The sequence below is a fragment of the Lepidochelys kempii genome, chromosome 28, assembly GCF_965140285.1.
Source record: "Lepidochelys kempii isolate rLepKem1 chromosome 28, rLepKem1.hap1, whole genome shotgun sequence".
NCBI classification, from domain to species: Eukaryota; Metazoa; Chordata; order Testudines; family Cheloniidae; genus Lepidochelys; species Lepidochelys kempii.
The window spans coordinates 3,211,135-3,236,145 of NC_136407.1; the positions used below are offsets into that span (position 1 = coordinate 3,211,135).

General features: G+C 56.1%; 1 long non-coding RNA gene across 4 annotated transcripts in view; it reads left to right on the forward strand.

Moving 5' to 3' along the window:
* LOC140904267 (uncharacterized) overlaps positions 1–8,513 on the forward strand; it is a 37,262-nt gene extending 28,749 nt beyond the window's left edge. For all 4 annotated transcript variants that reach the window (XR_012156471.2, XR_012156469.1, XR_012156468.1 and 1 more), the window contains one exon: positions 1,360–8,513. This is a non-coding gene — a long non-coding RNA (uncharacterized LOC140904267). The remainder of the gene's footprint in view (positions 1–1,359) is intronic.
* Positions 8,514–25,011: the final 16,498 nt, after the last annotated feature.

Below are 25,011 nucleotides of genomic sequence, written 5' to 3' on the forward strand. Positions count from 1 at the left end.
TCACCCCCAAACCCCAACCCTCTGCCCCAGCTCTGAGCCCCCTCCTGCACCCTGAACCCCTCATCCCAGCTCCACTCTGCATCCCTCACCCCAACCCTCTGCCCTAGCCCTAAGCCCTTCCCACACCCCAAGCCCCTCAGGCCCAGCCAGAGTCCTCAAGCCGCCACACCCCAACCCTCTGCCCCAGCCCTGAGCCCCTCCCACACCTCAAACCCCTCGGCCCCAGCCAGAACTGTCACCTCCACACCACAACCCCCTTCCCCAATCCTGAGCCCCCCTCAAACCCAGAGCCACTTCCTGTACCTTAAACCCCTCATCCCTAGTCCCACCCTAGATCCTGCACCCGCAGGCCAGATCCATAACCCCCTCTCACACTCCAAGCCCCTGCCCCAGCCCAGAGCCCCCTCCCACACCCTGAACCCCTCATTCCTGGCCCCACCTGCCAGCCCTCACCCACACACCCCAACCTCTGCCCCAGCCCGAGCCCCTCCTGCACCCCAAACCTCTCAGCCCCAGCCAGAGCCCTCACCCCCTGCACCTCAACCTTCTGCCCTAGCCCTGAGCCACTTCCACACCTCAGAGCCCTCATGCCCCCACCCTCCACCCCATATTGTGAAATATAGGGAAACTGTTAAACACTTACTGTTTCCAGTCCATTTTTACATTATTTCTAAAACTATATATTGGCTTACAAGGCAGGTAGAGGGGCTGGGGGGCAGGACTTAGACCCATTCTAGGCACCACCAAAAATTATACAAACCTGGTGCCCATGGTCTGGGACCAGAGATATTGACTAGTGTTATTCGCTTGCAAGTACCTGGGAGCAGCTGACATGCTAGAGGCCGTGTGTGACCAGCCCAGGAGTGTGTGTGGGGGGGGGTTGTTTCTCACAGCAGAGCAGGGTCAGGCTGGCTCCCAGAGTCAAGGACTGGCGTGATCTAGCAGATCACCGGTCCGGATAACACCAGAGGGGAATGTCACAGTGGCACAGCGAGCAGGGTGTGTGCGGCTTGTTACTCCAAGTGACGTTCGCACTTCAAGCACTGATATTTGTGACTTTAAGTGAGTCTTAAGTGCAGCGGCTAAGAACAGCCAGGAGGAGGAAACAGTTTTGTTATTTTCTGTCTGTTTATTTTGGGTGAGGGAAATAATCACAAGAAAGCAGAAAAATGACTCCCAGGGAGTCAGGTACCAAACTAGAGCTGGTCAGACTGGAAGTGGCAGAGAAGGAAGAGGACCACGAGTTTCAAATAAAAACAACAAAGAGTCCAGTGGCACCTTAAAGACTAGCAGATTTATTTGAGCATAAGCTTTCATGGGTAAAAACCCCACTTCTTCAGACGCATCCATGTTCTTCAGAGTTTCAGATGTGGCAGGCAGAAATGAGGCTCAAAGAAGAGAAGGCTGCACACAGAAGGGCTATGGAAGAAAAAGAGGAGCAAGAGGGAAGAAAGAGAAAGAAAGACAAAACACCAGCTGGACCTGCTAGAGAAGCAGAACCAGACCCCCCCTGACCCCAACGACTCCCATCACTCCAAAAATCCACAAACGGGAACACTGATGTCCTACGTACAGTGAAGAGGATGATCTTGCTGAATATCTGACTACCTTCAAAAGGCCGTGTGTAATACATGAAATCCCTGATGATAAGAGACTCCTACCCTGATTGCGAAATTAACTGGTAAAGCTCAAAATGTGTTCAATGGAGTGTCTGTTGAAGATGTTTTAGACTATTGTAAATTTAAAGATACAGTTTTGGGACGTTTTCAGATCACCCCTGAAACATACAGAGTTAAGTTTAGGACTCTTAAGGGGGACATTGGGATGAGTAATGGGGAATATGAGAACAAAACGAAAGGTTTGTTGGGCAAATGGGTGAGGGGTAAAGAGGTGGCAAGTTTTGAGGGAATGTTGGATCTTGTTGCTCAAGAGCATTTCCTAGGCACAAGTCAGGCTGACGCGAAGCAGTGTCTATGGGACAAAGGTGTCGAGTCTGTGGAGGATTTGGCTTTTTTATCTCATGCCTTGGAACAGACTCCAGCGTCTATTGAGGGCAGGCCGCAGAAAGAGGGGTTTAAAACTGGTGGGGAAGGAGGATCCCATTTTGCCCCTGGGAAAAGAGAAGGGGGTTGGGAGCCTAAACGTTCCTCTAACCCTCATCCCAAATCTCCGGTAAAAGCAGACGAGCCCAGGAGGTGCGATCAGTGTAATTCCACTGATCCCCTGGGGAAAAAATGCCCTGGGCTAGGGGGAAGCAGACAACCAATAGCTCATGTTAGTTCTGTTGTCCTCAGCACAGAAACCCGCCAAGCAATTGAAACCGACCGTATTGGCTCTGGGAGGTTAGCCTCTGCAGAGCCAGATATGGAGCATGTTACGGCTGTCCAAATTGACGGCAGGGAATACTTGGGCAGAGGGATACAGGGGCCCAGATCTCTCTGGTTAAGCAGAGTGTGGTCCCAAAGGCCAGTACGTTGCCTGGCCAAATGGCAGAGATTGTGGGGGTGGGCGAAAGCAGATTCCTTGTACCACTAGCTAAAATCCATGTGGGGTGGGAAGGTTTGGAAAGTGTTCTGACTGGGGGGTCATAGAACACCTTCTGCTCCTTGGGAATGATTTTTTCCATGTAGCTCAGGTTAAAGTATTTGCCTGCAGCAGGAGGGAGTGGGACCCCCGAGGGAAAGGGGAAGGTCTCAGGAACTGCTGAGAGAATGGGAGAGTCTCCTTGATTCTTCTGCAGCCGAGGGAAGCCACATGCTTCCAGGTGGGAGGGCGGTTGAGACCAACTCCGGCACTGCAGCGGGAGGCACCACCATATCAGGAAGGGATGGGGGCGTAACGCCTGCCAGGGAGAGCCCAGAGACGGGGCAGGGGATCTCAGAAACCACCAAGGTCGGTGAGGATTCCTGTGACTCTCTAACACAGGGAAGCAGGGTGTCATGGAGTCCCCAGGCGATGCTCTGGAAGGGCTCCCTACGAAGCCAGGCAGGACTCTGGGGAAGTCTCGTTTCTGTGAGCAGACTGTCTGCAGGACACCCAGCTCACACAGCTTCCACCTTCCTGGGTCTGACCTCGGAGCATTCAGCCTCCTCTGCCCCTCTGTGCGCTTCCCACGGCGAGGCCGCTCAGGCGGGGTCCTGGGGAAGCCAGAGGGTCCTGCCCCCCAACTCCGCAGCCAACCAGTAAAACAGAAGGTTTATTAGACGACAGGAACATGGTCTAAAACAGAGCTTGTAGGTGCAGAGAACAGGACCCCTCAGCTGGGTCCATTTTGGGGGCAGTGAGCCAGACAACCACGTCTGCCCTTCACTCCACGTCCCCAGCCAGTCCCAAAATTAAACTCTCTCCTGCCCCTCCTCCTCTGGGCTTTGTCCCTTCCCGGGGCCAGGAGGGCACCTGATTCCTTTGTTCTCCAACCCTTTAGCTCTCACTTTGCAGGGGGGAAGGGCCCAGGCCACCAGTGGCCAGGAAACAGGGTGTCGACCATTCTCCGTGTCCTGACCCCTGCACACACCTGCCCTCTAGGGCTCTGCAACGATCATACATCCTTATCCCACCACCTAGATACTTAAGAACTGCCTAGGGGACACTGAGGCACCCCACAATATTCAGAGGAAACATTAAGAACAGTCCCGCTTCGTCACCTCGGGTGCTTCCAAGAATGGGAGGGGCTGAGACGAGCTCCTTTCCAGCAGAAGGCAACATGCCCGCAGGGGCAGGGGCAGGAGAGGCGTGGTCTGTAATTAAGGAAACTGTCCCAGTTGCTAGCTGGCAGAGTATTGCAGCTGAACAAGAGATAGATCTCTTCTTATGGAGCACAGAGAAATGCATCCTAGGAGGGGGCCCAGAGGAGGAAATGGGGGAAGGAATAGTGGGGGTACGGGAATGTCTCCTCACTAGTCACTTAGGGCAGGATGACCAGGGCACTAGGAGGAGGCTAGGTCAGCGTCTGTGCACCCAGGCACTCAGCCTGTGACCCAGGGTTGGAGAGGGAACTGTGTCACTGACCTCCTGGAGGGCAGCAGTCACACCGCTGACTTCTCAGGGACAGAGAAAGGGGTGTCAGGGGGTACCCCAATCCAGGTCCCAGTTTTTCGGGATGCTATTTCTGATAAGTTTTTGGCAAATAACTGTCTTTACATCTAGATGCAGCTCCAACGCCTGTGACAACAGAGGAGTTGGGAGCAGGAAATTGCCAGGTGGTAGTTTGTGAGAACACAAATGGCCTAGCTGACAGAGAAGGGAGTGTTTTCCCCCAGGCTGGTGAGAGACAGGGAGCCGTTATAGGAGAGCTGCTGGGAAAAGGTGCATCTGATCAAAGGCTACACACACCTAGCCCAGAGAGCACCGATCACAGCCCTCTAGGGGGCAGGGGAGGACTCAGTGCTGGGAGAAGGAGACACAAGGTAACCCCAAAAAGGGAGCTGGATTTTTCTACTTATGCACAGTCCTGGGGTTGGGAGACTGCTCCCCAAAGGGCCAGCCAACATGCAGGATCCCCCTGAACCCTTATCTTGCCAGCTCCTGTGTGATCATTGTTGCAACCAAGGTCCTATAGTTGACCTCCTTTGTACAAGATTTGGTGCAACTAAGGTGTCTATGAAAAGGTTGTAATTTCCTGGTTATGATTATGCCGTCTGTGCGTGTCATTTTTGTATTTGAAGTTATGAATATTGGCTATGTACTTGTATCGCAATGTGTTTGAGTCTAAGTAGCATCAGTGAAGCACTTGCTCAGCTTCTTGAGAAAGTATCAGAGGGTTGCCATGTTAGTCTGTATCCACAAAAACAGTGAGGAGTCCGGTGGCACCTTAAAGACTAACAGATTTATTTGGGCATAACCCACTTCTTCAGATGCATGGAGTGAAAATTACAGAAACAGGCATAAATATATGTTGGCACATGAAGAGAAGGGAGTTACCTTGCAAGTGGACAACCAATGTTGAAGGCCAATTTAGTTAGGATGGGTGTGGTACACTCCCAATAATACTCCCAATACACTGCATTTGCTCCAATCCCTCAGACAGAGACAAACACCTACAAGATCTCTATCAAGCATACTTAAAACTACAATACCCACCTGGGGAAGTGAGGAACCAGACTGACAGAGCGAGACGAGTACCCAGAAGTCCAGACTGGACTGGCTACAGAGTACCCAGAAGTCCAGACTGGACAGTTGGGCTACTCAATAACATTGAAAAGTTGGGCTCAGGACAGGCCCAACAAGGAAAATAACAGAACACCATGAGCCATCACGTACAACCCCCAGCTAAAACCTCTCCATCACATTATCAAACGATCTACAACCTACCCTGGAAAATGATCCCCCACTCTCACAGGCTTTGGGAGACAGGCCAGTCCTCGCTTACAGCCAGTCCCCCAACCTGAAGCAAATACTCACCAGCAATACACACCACCGAAACACTAACCCAGGAACCAAATCCTGCAACAAATCCCAGTGCCTACTCTGTCCCAATATCTACTCTAGCGACACCATCATAGGATCCAACCACACCATCAGGGGCTCGTTCACCTGCACATCTACCAATGTGATCTATGCCATTATGTGCCAGCAATGCCCCTCTGCCATGTACATTGGCCAAACCAGAGAGTCTCTATGTAAAAGGATAAATGGACACAAATCAGACGTCAGGAATACCAACATACAAAAGCCAGTAGGAGAACACTTCAATCTCCCTGGACACTCAATAACATTGAAAAGTAACCATCCTTCAACAAAACACTTCAAAAACAGACTTCAAAGAGAAACTGCTGAGCTACAATTCATTTGCAAACTTAACACCATCACTTTGGGCTTGAATAGGGGCTGGGAGTGGTTGGCTCACTACAAAAGCAATTTTCTCTCTCTTGGTATTGACATCTCCACATCAATTATTGTGGCCAATTTGGAGACACTCCAGAGGAGAGCAACAAGAGGTTTAGAAAACGTGATCTACAAGAAAAGGTTAAAAAAATTGACATGTTTAGTCTTGAGAAGAGATGGCTGATGGGGGACCTGACAAGAGTCTTTAAAAATGTAAAAGGCTGCCATAAAGAGATCGGGATCAATTGTTCTCCACGGCCACCGAAGGCAGGACAAGAAGGAACCAGCTTAATCTGCAGCAAGGGACATAGAGGTTAGACATTAGGAGAAACTTTCCAACTAGAAGGCCACTTGAGCTCTGGAACAAGTTCCCAAGTTAGGTTGTAGAACTGGAGGTTTCTAAGAACAGGTTGGACAGACGGCTGTCAGGGATGGTCTAAGGATACTTGGTCCTGCCTCAGTGCCGGGGGCTGGATTAGATGACCTCTTGAGATCCCTTTCAGTCCTACATTGTTATGAAGTAGGGCATGGTTATCTAAGCAGGGAGGTCATTTGTTTGCCCTTTATTAAATTCTCACCGAAAGTGCAAGACCGACAAAGCAATTAACGAGCCTGTCTCCCACACTTTGCTCTTTCAAGACAAAAGGAATGTAAACAAGCAAGTCTATCGTTCTGAGCCAACGAGCCACCCACTCTGTGGCTGGTTGCCAGACTTGTGCTGCAGCTCAGAGAAGCTGGACATAGAAAATTAGGAGGTTGGATGCACTGAAGTCAGGGCTTAGGGTTCAAGGAAAGGGTTTGGGGCTAGGATTTAGGGGTAGGGTTTAGGTTTCCTGGGTTAGCAGTTTGACTGTATGTTCAGGATTTGAGGGTCGGATTTTAAGGTCTTGTTTAGATTTAAGGGAGAGGGTTTAGTGTTTGGAGTTAGTATTAGTGTGACAAAGTTCCTCCTCTGCCTTGATGGTTCTGCTCTTTCTGGAGGATTTGCTCACCTCAGAGGTTCACGGCAGTCCTCCGATTGGCTCCTTTTGTTAGTGGCACAAACCTGCCATTCACTTGGCTAACCTCATCACTGGCCAGGATAGGGAAAAGGAGGAGAACAATCCCCGCAGTCTCTGCTGGCCCACCTAATGGGTCAGGGGACAGGCCAGGGACCTTCCCCTCTGGTGGGACCCACAGTCCAGATCAACTCCTCTTGTATCAAATAGGGAGTTGGGGTGATGGGGGGAAGGTGGGCCCGCCCTCTACTCCAGGTTCCAGCCCAGGGCCCTGTCAATTGGAGCTGTCTACTGTCAAAGTTTGACTCAGACTCACAATTTATCAGACCACTCTGTTTTATTAGCAAAGCTGCTCTGCTAATACATTTAGAAGTGAGCCCCCCGAGTGGGGCTTGTGTCTTTTAATTTATACAGTTTTTTGGAGAACAAGTTACAGAGAAGTTACAGACAAAAGAAGAAAAAGATTTTAGTCACCACCCTTCGAGATCCCTGAGACCAGTCATGTATCTTCAATTACCTGCCACCCTTAACAATCTCCTTTAACAGCTTCCAGTTAACTTAACTAATTGCCCTTCACGCCTTCCATTCTGATGCCTGCTTCTTAGACATGCTGGCTCTATCTTAATTGCTTCTCCATTCAAAAGCTAACTGTCCCAACGTGTGCTCCCTCAGATACTTTGTAACATGTTTTGGCATGCCCTCTCATATACAATGTATCCAGCATGTCCCCTTATACAACGTTATACTTCCACACTACAGTGTCTCTTGTAACACCTGTGTGACAGCTACAACTCCCTGGGTTACTTCCCCATGGCCTCCTCCCAACACCTTCTTTATCCTCACCACAGGACCTTCCTCCTGATGTCTAATAACGCTTGAACTCCTCAGTCCTCCAGCAATACGCCTGCTCACTCTCAGCTTCTTGCGCCTCTTGCTCCCAGTTCCTCGCACGCACCTCAGTAACTGAGGTGAGGTCCTTTTTAAACCAGGTGCCCTGATTAGCCTGCCTGTCCTAATTCATCAGAGGGGTAGCCGTGTTAGTCTGGATCTGTAAAAGCGGCCACTACATGCATCTGACGAAGTGAGTATTCACCCACAAAAGCTCATGCTCCAATACCTCTGCCTGTCCTAATTGATTCTGGTAGCTTCTTGATTGACTCCAGGTGTTGTAATTAGCCTGCCTTAATTGGTTTCAGCAACTTCCTGATTGTTCTGGAACTGCCCCTGTTACCTTACCCGGGGAAAAGGGACCTGCTTAACCTGGGACCCAGACCTCTCCCTTGGATCGCTCTCCTGTTGCCCTCTGGCCTGGAGGGAGAGGGCTGCTGCTGGTGATACTAGGCCCTGAGCTCTGCTCCAGCTGCTCCCCCGGCTGGGTCAGACCCCCCCCCTTCTCTGCTACCTGGTTGCTGGCTGACCGTGGGACACCCCCACCCTTGGTTGCTGCTGCTCCAACTACAGCCCTTTGGGGGGGGCTGCTGGCCTACTCCCCAGAGGAGGGGAGTGAGGGACCCCAGCCCCAGCCGTTGCTGCTGTGGACACCACCACCTGAGAGGGGTCCTTCCCAGGGCCGGTACAAGCAGGTTTCACGCCCTGGGTGAAACTTCCACTCTGCGCTGCCCACACCCCTCCCCCACAGCAGCAGCTCCCCACCCCAGCTCACCTCTGCTCCGCCTCCTCCCTGAGCATGCCGCTGCTTCTCCCGCCTCCCAGGCTTGTGGTGCCAATCAGCTGTTTGGCGCGCAAACCTGGGAGGGAGAGAAGTCGAGCGGGGCGGTGCTCAGGGGAGGAGGCGGAGCAGAGGTGAGCTAGGGCAGGTAGCGGTTTCCCTGTGCACGGCCCGCCTGGAGCCGCCGCCAGTCACGCCCCGCCTGGAGCCGCCGCCGCCGCCAGTCACGCCCCGCCTGGAGCCGCCGCCGCCGCCAGTCACACCCCGCCTGGAGCCGCCACCGCTGGAGCCTCAAGGAGGGAGACCAAGAGGACCATTTGCCGCTGTGGGAGCGAGCGGACACTCTGCAGACCACTGTGGAGGGGGCCATCAAGGACTGAGTAACTTTCGAACTGTGCTCTTGTGGTGAGCGTCTTGTCTGTTTTTGTGGGGACTTCGGGGGTGTGGTGTGGAGCCTGCCCCCAGTCCATCTGGGTCCCCCCAACCACCACCACCACTGCTGCCCCCTCCACCACCCCCACTGGCACTTTACCTTGTGCCTCAGTTCCTGCCTCTGGGACTCAGCTGCTTGCTTGGCCTGCCACACCCGTTTCCACTGTTGGGGCCTGAGGCAGCAGCCAGCCTAAACATTGACTTTGTCGCAAGCACACGTGGGCACACGTGCCCCCACCCCGGACTGCCCACCCTACCCCTGCAGCAGTCTCCCCCTCTCCCCTTGTAGCCTTTGCTTCCCCCTTTTTTTGCCCAGCCTCTCACCAGCTCCAGTTTGTTTGCCTGCCCTGCCCTTTCCCCTCAGCAGCCTTTGTTTGTTTGCCCTGCCCCAGTCCTGAAGCTAGCCCCTTGGTTTCTCTGCCCCACTCCCAGTGTGGTTGTCTCCCTCCCCCTGCGGCCCCACCCTTGCCCTGACTAGCGCCCTCCTCGTGTGCCCATGCCCCCTCCCATGCACTTATGCCCCTCCCCATTTTAGTTTGAACCCCTGTCACACTGTACTCTGCCAATGCTGTTATATCCCCCCCTTCCCCTAGTGCATCCTGAGTCTGTGACCAACCACACCCCCCCACGTCCTTGATTGCCCCCCCTCCCTTTGGCGTCCTCCTCCCCTGCCTGCAGCCTAGCGGGGAGGAATGGTCAATCTGCTTTCCCTTTCCCCTCCTCTTTCTGGTGTTTTCCCCTCACTGCTTATTATGGCGGGGGACAAGGCGAGTGGGACCCTTCCAGCAGCCCCAGCTGCCCCTCTCCGGCCTGCCCCCTGTCACCCCCCCCCAGCCTCTACTTCAACTGCCGCTGCCAAACCACCTGCCACCGCCCCTGCTGGGGCGCCAGCAGCGGTGGGCAACGGGGTGACCTCTGCTGCTGCCATGTCCCTCGCTCCCACAGATTCTGGGGGAGCCCCCCCAGCCGGCGGGAAGGGCCAGGGCAAGAAGAAGGGGAAGGACCCCACCAGAAAGACCAGGCCCTCCATGGCAGGAGCTGCCCCCACTGCTCAGGCCCCGCCACCGGCCACGGCATCCCTACCAGCTGCTCCCTCCACCAGCTCTGCGGGTGCCCCTCCTCCGGCCCCCAGGGCGTGCGCCCAGATGGTGGCAGTCCCCCCGCCTGCAGCTACATCATCTCTCCTGCCCACCATCTCCGCTACTGTCTATAGCGGCCGGGGCCCCTTCTCCACCATGACCAGGAAGCACGGCATCCGTTGCCTCCTGGTGCCCGCCTCGCCCCACGTGGAGACCTACGTGCGGGTGTTGGCGAGGGCGGTGGGGCCCACGGCCATCATGGTGGCCTCCAAAATGTATGGAAAGGTCATCTTCTTCTTCGCATCGGAGGCCGCCTTCCAGGAGGCAGTGGAGAAGGGTCTGGCGGTGGGGGGAGGGTTCGTCCCCTTGGAGCCATAGGAGAACCTGGGCGTCCATCTGGTCCTGACCTCTGTCCCTTCTTTTCTTCCCAATGTCGCCCTATTCCCTGCTCTCTCCACCCTGGGGAAACCCATCTCCATCATCAGCCCTCTCCCGTTGGGCTGCAAAGACCCCACCCTCCAGCCCGTCCTCTCGTTCTGCTGGCAGGTGCAGCTTCAACTGCCCCTGGTGGCACGTGACAGAGAGGCGCTCGAGGGGTCCTTCCTGGTCCCCTACCAGGGGTCCCATTACTGGGTGCATTATTCAATGGGGGAGGCCCGGTGCTACCTCTGCCGGGTGATGGGGCACATCCAGGGGGACTGCCCCTTGGCCCGGCAGGGAGGAGGGTCCAGGACCCCCAAGCCCTGGCAAGGCGCTGGCCCCGTCATCGCCGGCGCCCCTGGCTGCCTGGCGCCCGGAGCCACCTCTCCTCCGTCCCAGTCCACCACTGCTCCCACTCAGGCCCAAGGGGCACTTCCCCCACTATGCCCAGATGAGCGGGAGAGCCCCGCCTCCGCTACATGCAATCTGACGGGGCCTGTGGAGGAGGGTGTGGCAGGGACACCGCCGGGCATGGGAGAGGGCCTGCCCCAGGGAGAATCTTCCCTTCCTCATGCCACCCCACCTTTACCTCCCTGAGTACCCATGCCAGTGGCCCTGCCCCCCAGCCCTACCCTTGTTAGCCAGCCCCCAGATGATGCCATGGAGGGCTGGGCCCCAGTGCAGGGCAAGCAGAAGGCTTGAGCTCTGTGTGAGGCAGCAGGGAGGGGGGAGTGTTGACCTGGGAATGTGGCAGGGGAGTTTCACTGGGGATGGGAGACCTGCGAGCCTGTCACCTGAGCCAGGAGGGGGCGGGGGAGGTGACACCTCTGCCCTGGAAACTTGACAAAGGCTGCAGGAGGGAGCCTGCTGGGGGGGGTTAGTTTCAGTTTGGGGCTGGGTGGTGGAACGCAGGGAACCCCAGGGCTGGGGTCTAAGCTCCCTGCTCCCCCAGAAGGACGTGACCAAGGGGTCCTGGTTGTACCCACAAGCTCTGCTTGAGACTGTGTTCCTATTGTTCAATAAATCTTCTGTTTTACTGGCTGGCTGAGAGTCACGGTGAATCCCAGGAAGAGGGGTGCAGGGCCTGGACTCCCGCACACTCCATGACACTCTGCTCCTCCCATCCGATGCGGAGGCCCCCCGGAAGACCAGGAAGGGGGGCACCTATGCCAGGCCATCTGCGTTGCCCCCGGCTGTGTTCCACCCACCGGTGCCAGCTGGGGAAGATGTGGCAGCATGGGAGGGCAGTACCACCTCTCCACTGGAGTCTCTTCCCTCAGAGGCCCCCCATGGAGCCCTTCCTCCCCCCTTAACAGTTGCAGCTTCTGCGAGCCCCGAGGAGAGCGTCGCTTTGGGTGCCGGTGCAGAGAACCCCAGATGGTGGAAGGTGATCTCCCCTCCATTTATGAGGAGATCGAGACCCTGGGTCTGACCCCAGTCACCCAGGGGGAGGACGACCCTTTGCCAGCAGGCCTCAATCTAAGCGACCTCACCCCGGCCCCCTTTCCCCATGCTCCCTCCCCCTAATCACTGCTTCCGCTCCTGTCTCCGAGCCCACTGCAGCAACAGCCGGTGCCATGCGGCCAGGACCCGAGCCCCATGGGATGTCCCTCATAGGTGTGAAGCAACCGACCTCCTTCCCTGGAGCGGACCCCACTGAAGACTGTCCACCTCCTGATGCCGTGACTGCCACACCAGCCATAGAACCTGAGCCCAGCCTCATTGAGGGTCCCCTTCCCACCCCCCCAGATCCCTGAGCCAAACCGAGAGGGGCCACCTCCCAGCAGCCCAGCTACTGGGGCTCAGGATCCTGCCTCTGTCCCTCTCCATGACTCTGCTTCTGACCCCTGCCCCTAATCTTGATCCCTGCCCTGCCCCTGATGCCAACCCTGTCCTTATCCCCTCCACCTCCCATGATACCATTGCTGACCCTGGGGCCGACTCCTTCCATTTCCCAGAGGATGACCCCGAGGGAGCGGCCTTTGTATTTCCCTGTCCCAACCCACCAGGGGCTGCTATCTTCCCTCCACCGCCTCCTATTGAGCCCATCGGGCGCCATGTCGGGGGTCCACCCCTTGCCTGCCCGTCTCAGTGGGCCACAGGGCTGAGTCAGAGGCCAGGGACCCCGCTCCACCACAGGACGCGAGAGGAGCTGCGGGAGTTCCTTGAAGATGTCTGCGGCTCCCGTAACAAGGTGCAGCTCACTCTCCAGCGCTGGGGGATTTTCATTGAATCCTCTGGGCCACGAGGGCCCTCATGCAGGAGGGTAAAAGGACAGGGAAGCAGGCCGCTGCGGCCTACCAGCGGGGCTGCCTCTTCCGTGACTCCTTACTCACCTACGGGGTAGGTCACGGTTTCCTGCGCAGCCTGACGGGGCTGTGAGTGACCCTGCCGGTGAGGATCCCCCCAGGGCTGGTGCAAGGATGTTTCGTGCCCTAGGCGAAACTTCCACTTTGCACCCGCCTCAAGCCCTGCGGCAGCTCCCCTCCCCCTTCCTCCGCCCTGAGGTGTCCCACCTGCGGCAGCTCCCCGCCGCCCCTCCCTCCCCTCGGCCAAGGGAGCCGTGCGGCAGCTCTCCACTTCAACTCACCTCTGCTCCGCCTACTCCCCTGAGCACACTGCCACTGCTCCACGTCTCCGCCTCCCAGGCTTGCAGCGCCAAACAGCTGTTTGGAGCTGCAAGCCTGGGAGGGAGAGAAGCAGAGCAGGGTAATGTGCTCAGGGGAGGAGGCAGAACAGAGGTGAGCGGGGGGGGAGGGGTTCCTCTGCATGGCGCTGACCCCCTGTTACTTGCTGCAGGCGGCCCTCCCCACCCCCGCCGCCCCAGCTCACCTCCACTCCACCGCCTCCCCAGAGCACGCTTTTGGCCTCCCCCAACCACTTGGTGCCCTAGGCGACCACCTAGTTTGCCTAGTGGTTGCACTGGCCCTGGATCCCTCCCAACCCTCCTTGTGGCACCGCTCATCTTTGCGACATTGAATACTTGGGGCTGTAGGATGGGTCTCCGCAGGAGCCAGGTGCTCTCCTTCCTCTGGGAGCGGGGGTACTCTGTGGTTTTCCTACAGGAGATCAATACGGATCCAGCCGCCAAAGACCGCTGACGGCTGGAATGGGGGGACAGGGTCTACTTTAGCCATCTCATGGTTCGTACAGCTGGAGTGGTGACCCTATTCTCCCCTGACCTTCGGCCCAAGGTGCTGGGGGTCGCCAAGGCTTTGTCAGGCCACCTGCTGCACCTCCGGGTGTGTATGGAGGGGCTCGTGGTCAACCTCATTAACATCTATGCCCTGATATCGGGCCCGGATCGGCTGCGATTCTATCAGCAGGCGTCCGCCTTCCTCAGCACCTTGGATCCTTGCAAGTGCCTGATCCTGGGCAGGGACTTTAACACCACCCTCGAGGAGCAGGACCACTTGGGGACCGAGCAGTGCCCAGCCACTGCAGACATCCTCCGGGAGATAGTCGATCATCACTCCCTGGTGGACATCTGGCGCGACCAGCACCCGGACAACATCTCAACGTTTACTTTTGTTCGGGTGGAGGTCCATCAGTCGCACCACTCCCAGTTGGACCACATCTACTTATCACGTTTCCACCTTTCATGGGCCCACTCCTCAGCATCCAGCTGGCCCCGTTCTCTGATCATCATTTGGCTGCTGTGACAGCCTCTCTCTGCACGGAGGGGCCGGGGCCAGCCTATTGGCATTTCAACAACAGCTTGTTGGAGGATGTGGGCTTCATGGTGTCCTTCCAGGAGTTCTAGCTGGCCTGGTGAGGGCAGTGGCGTGCCCTTCCTTCAGCGCGGCAGTGGTGGGACCTGGGGAAGGTGTGCGCCCAGCTCTTCTGCCGTGACTACACCCAGGGCACTAGCCGATGGAGGGATGCAGCGATAGAGCAGTTGGAGCGGGAGGTCTTAGAGCTGGAGAGGTGTCTGGCCGCCAGCACTGAGGATCCGCCCCTCTGCGAAGCGTGCCGGGAGAAGAGGGAGGAGCTCCAGGCCCTCAAAGATCATTGGGCCCGGGGCACCTTTGTTCGATCCCACATCCACCTCCTTTGGAAAATGGATCATGGCTCCTGCTTCTTCTACACCCTGGAGAAAAGGAGGGGGGCCAAGAAACACGTCACCTGTCTTCTGGCAGAGGACGGCACCCCCCTCACGGATCCGGCGGAGATGTGCGGGAGGGCTAGGACCAGAATTCTATGCAGGCTTTTTCTCCCCGGATCTGACTGATCCTAACACTTGCAGAGTGCTCTGGGAGGAGCTCCCTATGGTCAGTGCAGGTGACCGAGACCAGCTAGAGCTGCCTCTCACTCTGGCCGAGTTCAAAGAAGCCCTCTGCCACATGCCCACCAATAAATCTCCAGGCATGGATGGGCTGACCGTGGAGTTCCACTGCATGTTCTGGGACTTCCTTGGCCCAGACCTAGTCACCATCTGGACTGAGTCCCTGCAGAACGGGGTCCTTCCTCTCTAATGCAGGCAAGCCGTGCTTGCCTTATTGCCTAAGACGGGGGACCTCCATGACTTACAGAATTGGCGTCCCATCTTGCTCCCCAGCATGGACTGCAAAGTTGTAGTGAAGGCCATCTCGCTGTGGCTGGGGTCTGTGCTGGCGGACGTGGTCCACCCAGACCAGATCTACACCTATACCATCCCGGGCTGTACCATCTTTGACAACCTGTATCTGGTCCGGGATCTCTTGGAGCTTGGGTGTAGGGATGGTCTGTCGTTCGCCCTCCTGTCCCTGGATCAGGAGAATGCATTTGACAGGGTGGACCATGGGTATCTCCTGGGCACTCTGCGATCATTAGGCTTCGGACCCCAGTTTGTGGGCTTTCTCCAGGTGCTGTACGCTTCTGCAGAGTGTCCGGTCAGGCTCAACTGGACCCTGATCGAGCTGGTCAGCTTCGAGCGGGGAGTACGGCAGGGGTGCCCCCTCTTGGGCCAGCTGTATGCTCTGGCGATCGAGCCCTTCCTCTGTCTCCTCCATCAGGGGTGGAGCTGCAAGAGCTGGAGCTGCGGCTTGTCCTGTCGGTGTATGCGGACAACATGCTCCTCGTGGTCCAGGATCCGGGTGACTTGGTGGAGGCTTGCCAGGCCATCTACTGGGCAGCCTCCTCTGCCCAGGGCAAATGGGTCCAGAGCTCTGGCCTGGTGGTCAGGGACAGGTGGCAGGAGAGCTCCCTCCCACGTGTGCTTCAGGCCATCCGGTGGAGCGCAGGTCCACTGCTCTATCTCGGCATTTACCTTTCTGCCACACATCCGTCTCTGCAGGAGAACTGGCACGGTTTAGAGGGCAGGGTGACAGAGGGGCTCCGGAAATGGACAGGACTCCTCCGGTGCCTCTCCCTCCGAGGGAGAGCACTGGTGCTTAATCAACTAGTCCTGTCCATGCTCTGGTACCGCCTCAACACCCTAGTCCCAGCCCCGTGCTTCCTGGCCAACCTCTGGACATCGATTCTGGAGTTCTTCTGGTCAGGACTGCACTGGGTCCCTGCAGGGGTTCTCCAACTACCCCTGGAGGAGGGAGGGCAGGGCCTGAAGTGTCTACACACTCAGGTCCATGTCTTCCACCTCCAGAATCTGCAGAGGCTCCTTTATGGTGCAGGTAGTCCGGCGTGGAGCATACTAGCGCACGCCTTCCTGCGCCGCTTCCAAGGGCTCCAATACGACCAGCAGCTCCTTTATCTCCATCCGAGAGGTCTTCCTCAAGACCTCTCTGGGCTGCCAGTCTTCTACTAGGACCTCCTCCAGACCTGGAAACTGTTCTCAGCAACCAGATCCATGGCGGCCACTGTGGGGGCAGATCTCCTCATGGAGCCCCTGCTACACAACCCTCAGCTCTGTGTGCAGGTGGCGGAGTCCCCCTTGGTGAGTCAGAGGCTGGTCCTGGCAGAAGTCACAAGAGGCAGCGACCTCCTGGACTACGACCGGGGAGACTGGCTCAGCGCTTGGGGCTCTTCCGGACTCATATTCCCCAGCGCATACTTCAGCAGGTGGGGGCTGCTTTGCTGCCCACTGCTCGGGTTTACCTTGACAGGGTCCTGAGAGAGGGCATGCCCACCCACCCTCTACCCCAGGCCCTCCGGACCTTTTCGTCGGGCCCCTGCCCTGTGGACCCAACTGGCCCTCCTGCCCCTTCACCATGAGCCAGCTGCACGATCTGCAGCCGGTCTGCTTCCAGACTGTGCCAAGGAAACATCTATACACACTTGTGCTCCATACCCTTCATCTCCTCACCCTCACATACTGCCCCGACACAAAGTGGTGGGACCTCCTATCACCTTTATAGGGTGAGGAACCCTGGTGGGCCAGTCTTTTTCTCCACCTTGGTCCCAAGGCCCGCCGGGGATATCAGTTGGCGGCTCCTTCACGGGGCCGTGAGCACGGGTGTGTACTTGGTGCAGCTCACCCCATCCCAGCCACCTGCCCCTTTTGCGGCATGAGGGAAACCCTGGCGCACATTTACATGGAGTGCGCCAGGCTACAGCCCCTATTCTGGCTCCTCTTAGACATCTTGTTAAGATTTTGATTGCACTTTTCCCCTCACCTCTTCATCTATGCAATTCCTGCGCTGGCCACATCTGTGGCCCCACAAAGCTACGGGACCTCCTGGTCAACATCCTTCTGGCCCTGGCTAAAATGGCCATCTATAAAACCAGGAAGAGGAAGTTGGCCGACGGAGACTCCTGTGACTGTGGGGCCTATTTCCGATCCTCCATCCGTTCACGCATTCGGGCAGAGTTCCTCTGGGCGGCATCCACTGATTCCCTTGACGCCTTCGAGGAACAGTGGGCACTGTCCAGGGTTCTCTGCTCGGTGTCCCCATCGGGTTCCCTTTGTTTGACCCTTTGACTGCACTCCTGTCCCTGTTATTTCATTAGGTGTCCCCTGAAATCACTTGGTTTCCAGGTCCTGTGGATCCCCCCTTTAGCAGATCCCAATAGGATCACTCTCCTGTAGCCATCTGGCCTGACCATGGGATGGTGTTCCAAGAAGGAGGAGTGCTAGGCAGACGGGCTCCACCTAACGAAGAGAGGGAAGAGCATCTTCGCAAGCAGGCTGGCTAACCTAGTGAGGAGGGCTTTAAACTAGGTTCACTGGGGGAAGGAGACCAAAGCCCTGAGGTAAGTGGGGATGTGGGATACTGGGAGGATGCAGGAGTAGGAGAGTTGAATTGATTCCTTGAGGACCTGTTCCATGATTTTTCCAGGGACTGAGATGAGGCTGACTGGCCTTTAGTTCCTGGGATCCTCCTTCTTCCCATTTTTAAAGATGGGCACTACATTAGCCTTTTTCCAGTCGTCCGGGACTTCCCCCGATCAGGAACAGTCAGCATGGATTCACCAAGTCCTGCCTGACTAATCTCATCTGACTACCTACCCAGGGTTTTCCGACACCAAAGCAGTGGTAACGTATCAGTTTCTCTCCACGCGGTGTCACGACTAAATCAATGGGACACAGCTCCTCCATCTGATAAATGATTGGTACAAGCAAGAGTGTGTGACACTTTGTACCTTGGGGGAGCATCCTACACCCCCACATTCATCTTTATAAAATGATTGTGTGATATCCAATGCAAAGTTTGTCATGTCGGGTGTCTTCAGAAGGCCTATGTTGCACTGAGCATAGTTGTTATAGTGAGGTTATAGTAATTGTTACGGTAATGTTATAGGTTATAATTTCATGTATGTAGTTATGAGGCTGAAAATGTGTCCTCATGGCTTAAAGCAAGCCCAGGCAAAAACTCCCCAAGAGCAGAGAGGCAGTTCACACCTCATCTGGGCATGTATGGGACAAACCCACCCCAGCCTCTCAGGAACAAAGGACGCTGGCCTAGGCAGCAACAAAGGGATCTGTTGGACTCTTGAGTGAGTCACCCCCCTTCCTTTGGTCAGGTTGGGACTGCGATGAGGTAATGTTCACCTGACACTGAAGCGGGGAGCAAAGTCAAGAGGGAGGAAAGGACATGATAAAAGGGAGATGTGTTTGCCTTGCTCTTCCTCTCTCTTCCACCTCCATCTACGGACACCAGCTGAAGCACTGATCACAGGGGATAGCCTGGCTGCAGAGCAACCAGCCAGCCCGTGGTGAGAAGCATCTAAGTTTGTACGGGCACTGAAAGTGTTAAGATCAGCTTAGAATGTGTTTTGCTTTTATTTCATATGACCAAATCTGACTTATGTTTTGACTTATAATAATTTAAAATCTGTTTGTGTATTCTATCTGAAGCAGTGCATTTGGTCTGAAGCATGTCAGCGTCTCCCCTTGGGAGAACAATCCTGGTACATATCAATTTCTTTGTTAAATTGACAAACTCATATAAGCTTGCAGCATCCAGCGGGCATAACGGGGCTCTGCAAGATGGAAGTTCCTAGGGTTGGTAGTGTCATTCGGTTGCACAATCCAAGAAGCCGTTTACATGTCAGAGGTCGTGCGTGAACAGCCCAGGAGTGGGGGTTCTCACAGCAGAGCAGGGTAAGGCCGGCTCCCAGAGTCGAGGATTTGAGTGGCCTAGCAGATCCGGATAACACCAAAGGGGAATGTCACAGAGTGCTTTTACCTAAAACTACTTTTTATTAGGTCTCAAGGGCGCTCTCTCTCTCTCTCTCTCTCTCTCTCTCTCTCTGTAGCAGTAAGGTGAGAGCATTCCCAACATTTCTATTTACCTGAAGTCTTAAATGGTTTAGAGGAATCAGCAACCAGCTTTCTGGGGACCCTCCTTCTGTCCAGTTGCTGGGGAGTTTAAATGCCCAATCCTTGTCCAAAGAAAAGCTTCCTCGGACTGCTCCAAAGTCTGTTCTTTCGCCTAGTCTTTTAGAGCTAACTTAAACGAAGCACAGACCTCATAAGGATTCCTAGTGGGTTGTCATAGTAAACCTGGTGGATCACCAATTCTCCTAATTTCAGCAAATTACTCGTTATCTCTTAGCTTTGTGGCACTTGGTTTTCAGCCAACAGTGGCTGGACACACAAGATGGCTGACTGTAGTCCTGCCAGGTTCTGGGGTTACCAGCAGGAATGTCAAATCAGGGGGGTTACAAGCTCCCTTCAGTGAGTCCACTCAAGTTGGAGAACCTGAGAGAGACTTTTACCCCCAAAGGGAGCAGTGCACCCTGCCAGCTCCAGCATGGGAAGCAACTCTCGGGCAGTGTTGTGAAAGCAGTCCTGTTTATTAGATGTCTGGAACCCAGCTCACTTGGGTCATGAGAAGCCAGCAGCAAGTTACAGCCTGGTCCATTTTGGTTGGTCCAGAGCCCTCTTTTGTGTCCCAGTTCAGGAGAGTCTCCAACTTCCAGCAGCCCACACTTAACAACTCCTCACCTGGCCACTTCTCAGCCCTTTGCTCTTGTTCCCTGGCAAACCCATCTGGCTTCCTGTGGAGCAGTGGATCATCCATAGTCGTTTGTTGCTAGGTACCAGGCAATTGTAGTGGCTGTTGTCTTCTCAGACTCTCTCCATGGACATGGAGGTAGGCAGGTATCCATCACACCCTACAGGGTTTACTGTGCAGAGAGTCAACAACCTTTTCCCACCACCAAGTTAACTATGCAGCACATTGGGAGAACTGACACACAGATGGCATTCAGATAAACTATCACAGAAAATGCCCACTCCATCACACAAGCCCTTTCCGGTTTGTCAGTTTCCCCTGCTTATTCATCACAGGATCACGTTCACCCTCTTAGCTACAGCATCACACTGTGGTCTCATGTTTAGTCGGTGTCTACCAAGACCAACCTGCTCTGCTCATGAATTGTACACCAGTTGCACCTCAAGTCGCCAACCAAGACAATGAGCCACCATGGGGCACTGCTCAGACAGCTGACGAACAGGACAGACTCATCCCCAAGACATTCTCAAGCTCAATGAGGAGCAAAGAAATGAGAGCAGGATGCCCAAGTTGAAACGGGAATTGTTTGGGGGAAGTTTTCTGTCCTGTGTCATACAGGAGGTCAGAGTAGATGATCACAATAGTCCCTGCTGGCCTTGGGATCTATGAATCTAAGACGTGGAAAACCTACGGGTGCCTCTGTTTCTGATGCGCCTTAAAGAGGCCATGGTTTTGAGCAGAACATGTCCCTTTGGGAAAATCAACTTTCTTAAGGTATCTTCAATCAACTCTTCAGGACCCTTAACCTGGACCCCCATATTCTCAAACAACTTTTGCAAATATTGGATGCAATGACGGAAGTGCAGGCCAACTTCACCCAGCAATGTGTCTCCGTGCAGAATAAACCAATTCACAAGGGGACGGAGACCATGGTTCAGTGTGGCCACATCACCTGATAGAGGGATGAGCAGCTGAACCAAGACACCATCCCAGGCAAGGGGGTGGGGAATGGAAGGAAATGATAAGGAGGCGTGTACGGGAAATGATTTCCTGATAAGGAGACTTGGCACCTTGTTACTCAGAAATGACAACACCTGTCCACGGGATTTGCCTTGAGTACAACAGGCAATTCAACACCCGCTCCTTCACTGGTGTGAAACCCGGAGGTAAGGGAGTCCTTTGAGACTGCTATGAAACTGGGGGTTTATGGAGGCCCTGGGCAGATCCCCAGCTGGTGTCAATGGGATTCTCTCTATCGAAGTCAGTGGGGCTGGATCCCCAGCAGGTGTGATTCACCATTGCTCCATCGGGTTGGGTGTATGTTCTCAGGATCATAGGTGTGCGCAGCACATTCCATTAGGATGTGCACCCAGGGTGCCCCACCCTAGCCCCACCCCCATCCACTCCCTCCCACTTCCTGCCCCCTGACTGCCCCCCTCAGAACCCCCAACTGCCCCTGCTCCTTGTCCCCTGACTGCCCCCTCCAGAGACCCCCCCCACCCTCTAATCACCCCTCAGGACTCCACCAAGTATCCAACTCCCTGTCCCGACTGCCCTGCCCCCTAGCCACTCCCCTTCCCCTTGACAGGCCCTCTGGGACTCCCACACCCTGTCCAATGCCTCCGTTCCCCATCCCCTGACTGCCCCAGAGACCCTTTGGCCCGTATCCAAACCCCCCCAGCCCGGCCCCACCGCTCAGAACAGAGTCCCCACCAAATTCCTCCCTGTCAGGGTTCCCTCCCCACTCTGAATTCTTGTGTACAGATGTGGGGACCCGATGAAAGACCCCCTAAGCTTATTCTACCAGCTTAGGTTAAAAACTCCCCAAGTACAAATTCTCCCTTGTACCTTGGGTTAAGTAACGCTGCCACTACCAAGTGATTTTAACAAAGAACCAGGGAAAAGGACCACTTGGAGTTCCTCTTCCCCCAGCAACCCCCACAAGCCCTTATACCCCCTTTCCTGGGAGGCTTGAGATTAATATCCTAACCAATTGGTTACAAAATGACCAAAGACCCAAACGCCTGGGTCTTGGAACAATGGAAAAATCAGTCAGGTTCTGAGAAGAAGGATTTTATTTAAAGAAAAGGTAAAAGAATCCCCTCTGTAAAATCAGGGTGGTAAATATTTTACAGGGTAATGAGATTCAAAACACAGAGGATTCCCCTCTAGGCAAAATTTTAAAGTTACAAAAAAATGGGATAAACCTCCCTCTAGCAAAGGGAAAATTCACAAGTTGAAAACAAAAGATAATCTAACACACCTTGCTGTATTTACTTACTCTTTTTGTAATATCAGAGACACGTACAGGATGGTTTATTGGAGAAGGAGTTTTTTTGACCTGATGCTTCTCTGCTTTCCCCAGAGACCACACCAAACAAAGCCTCCCCGCCACCCCGCCCAGCCCAAGATTTGAAAGTATCTTCTTTCCCCATTGGTCCCTTTGGTCAGGTGCCAACCATGTTATTTGAGCTTCTTAACCCTTTACAGGTAAGAAGGAATTCGAGACTACCATTAGCTGTATGGTTATGACACACCCCCTGGACATCCCCTTGACCAGTGACATGATGGCACTTACGGGACAGGCACAAAGAGACCAACCGAGCTGGAGCGCAGCCGAGGAAAAGCACTATGACTGATGTAAGTCAACAAAGGTCACATTTAGTGCTGGGGAGGCAGCGATTGGCTGGGCAGGCCCGGCTGGGCAGGGGGGGCCAAGCGGGATCATGGTAGCAGCGTGGGGTTCACTGTGTGACACAATTACAACAACTTTGTGCAGCTGCTGGGGAAGTTTGCACAGGCAACAAATATATCCTGCATTGGCGGGAGGGTGGGCAGGCAGGGGAACCCTGTCACCAGGGGTGGCAGATTTGTAGAAACTTTGCTGGTGCCCAGAACCTGCCCCCCGCCCAAACACTGCCTCAACAAACTCCACCCCCCACCTGCCCAAGGCTCTGGGAGGGAGTTTGGGTGGGGGAGATCTGGAGTGCAGGTCCTAGGCTGGGGCAGGGGATTGGGGTGCAGGCTCTGGGAGGGAGTTTGGGGATGGGAGGGGGTGCAGAGGTGAGGGGGCGAGGACTGTGGGGTGTGGTTGCAGATGAGGGGTTTGAGTGTGGGAGGGGTGAGAGTAGGGGTATAGGGGGTGAGGGCTCTGGCTGGGGCTGGAGATGAGGGGTTTGGGGTGTTGGAGAGGCTTAGGGCTGGGGCAGAGGGTTAGGGTGTGGGGGGATGAGGGCTCTGTCTGGGGCTGGAGATGAGGGGTTTGGGGTGTTGGAGAGGCTCAGGGCTGGGGCAGAGGGTTAGGGTGTGGGGGGGTGAGGGCTCTGTCTGGGGCTGGAGATGAGGGGTTTGGGGTGTTGGAGAGGCTCAGGGCTGGGGCAGAGGGTTGGGGTGAGGGGGGGTGAGGGCTCTGTCTGGGGCTGGAGATGAGGGGTTTGGGGTGTTGGAGAGGCTTAGGGCTGGGGCAGAGGGTTAGGGTGTGGGGGGATGAGGGCTCTGTCTGGGGCTGGAGATGAGGGGTTTGGGGTGTTGGAGAGGCTCAGGGCTGGGGCAGAGGGTTAGGGTGTGGGGGGGTGAGGGCTCTGGCTGGGGCTGGAGATGAGGGGTTTGGGGTGTTGGAGAGGCTTAGGGCTGGGGCAGAGGGTTAGGGTGTGGGGGGATGAGGGCTCTGTCTGGGGCTGGAGATGAGGGGTTTGGGGTGTTGGAGAGGCTCAGGGCTGGGGCAGAGGGTTAGGGTGTGGGGGGGTGAGGGCTCTGGCTGGGGCTGGGAATGAGGGGTTTGGGGTGTTGGAGAGGCTCAGGGCTGGGGCAGAGGGTTAGGGTGTGGGGGGGTGAGGGCTCTGTCTGGGGCTGGAGATGAGGGGTTTGGGGTGTTGGAGAGGCTCAGGGCTGGGGCAGAGGGTTAGGGTGTGGGGGGGTGAGGGCTCTGGCTGGGGCTGGGAATGAGGGGTTTGGGGTGTTGGAGAGGCTCAGTGCTGGGGCAGAGGGTTAGGGTGTGGGGGGGTGAGGGCTCTGGCTGGGGCTGGAGATGAGGGGTTTGGGGTGTTGGAGAGGCTCAGGGCTGGGGCAGAGGGTTAGGGTGTGGGGGGGTGAGGGCTCTGGCTGGGGCTGGAGATGAGGGGTTTGGGGTGTTAGAGAGGCTCAGGGCTGGGGCAGAGGGTTAGGGTGTGGGGGGGTGAGGGCTCTGGCTGGGGATGGAGATGAGGGGTTTGGGGTGTTGGAGAGGCTCAGGGCAGGGGCAGAGGGTTAGGGTGTGGGGGGGGTGAGGGCTCTGGCTGGGGCTGGAGATGAGGGGTTTGTGGTGTTGGAGGGGGCTCAGGGCAGGGGCAGAGGGTTGGGGTGAGGGGGGATGAGGGCTCTGTCTGTGGCTGGAGATGAGGGGTTTGGGGTGTTAGAGAGGCTCAGGGCTGGGGCAGAGGGTTAGGGGGTGGGGGGGTGAGGGCTCTGGCTGGGGATGGAGATGAGGGGTTTGGGGTGTTAGAGAGGCTCAGGGCTGGGGCAGAGGGTTAGGGTGTGGGGGGGTGAGGGCTCTGGCTGGGGATGGAGATGAGGGGTTTGGGGTGTTAGAGAGGCTCAGGGCTGGGGCAGAGGGTTAGGGTGTGGGGGGGTGAGGGCTCTGGCTGGGGCTGGAGATGAGGGGTTTGTGGTGTTGGAGGGGGCTCAGGGCAGGGGCAGAGGGTTGGGGTGAGGGGGGATGAGGGCTCTGTCTGTGGCTGGAGATGAGGGGTTTGGGGTGTTGGAGAGGCTTAGGGCTAGGGATGAGGATGGGGGTTGGACTAGATGACCTTCTGGGGTCCCTTCCAACCCTGATATTCTATGATTCTATGATTGAGGGTGCGGTGGGGGGTGAAAGCTCTGGCTGGGGGTGCGGGCTCTGGGGTGGGGCAGGGCTAGGGATGAGTTTGGGGTGCAGGCAGGCTGCTGCGGGACAGGGGCCAGAGAGGAGGACTCCCCCCCCCCCAGCCCTTTCCCTGCCGGCAGCAGCGAGCTCTGGGGGAGGAGCCTCCCTTTCCCACCCCCCAGCAGCACACTCACCCCCCCCCACTGTCACTGCATGTGCTCCTAGGGCCTCTCTCAGGTCCAGGAATCTCCCTGGCCTCCCCCGTGGTGGGTGCCGGGGGAGCTGGGTGCGTCTCCTCCCCTGCTGTTGCCCTGCCTGTAGCCTCACCGGGGGTGGGGGGTGGGGCTGCCCCTTGCCTAGCACGGCGCAGGAGCGGTGACTGCGGGTGGGGGCCCCCGTGCTGGTGGAGGGTCCC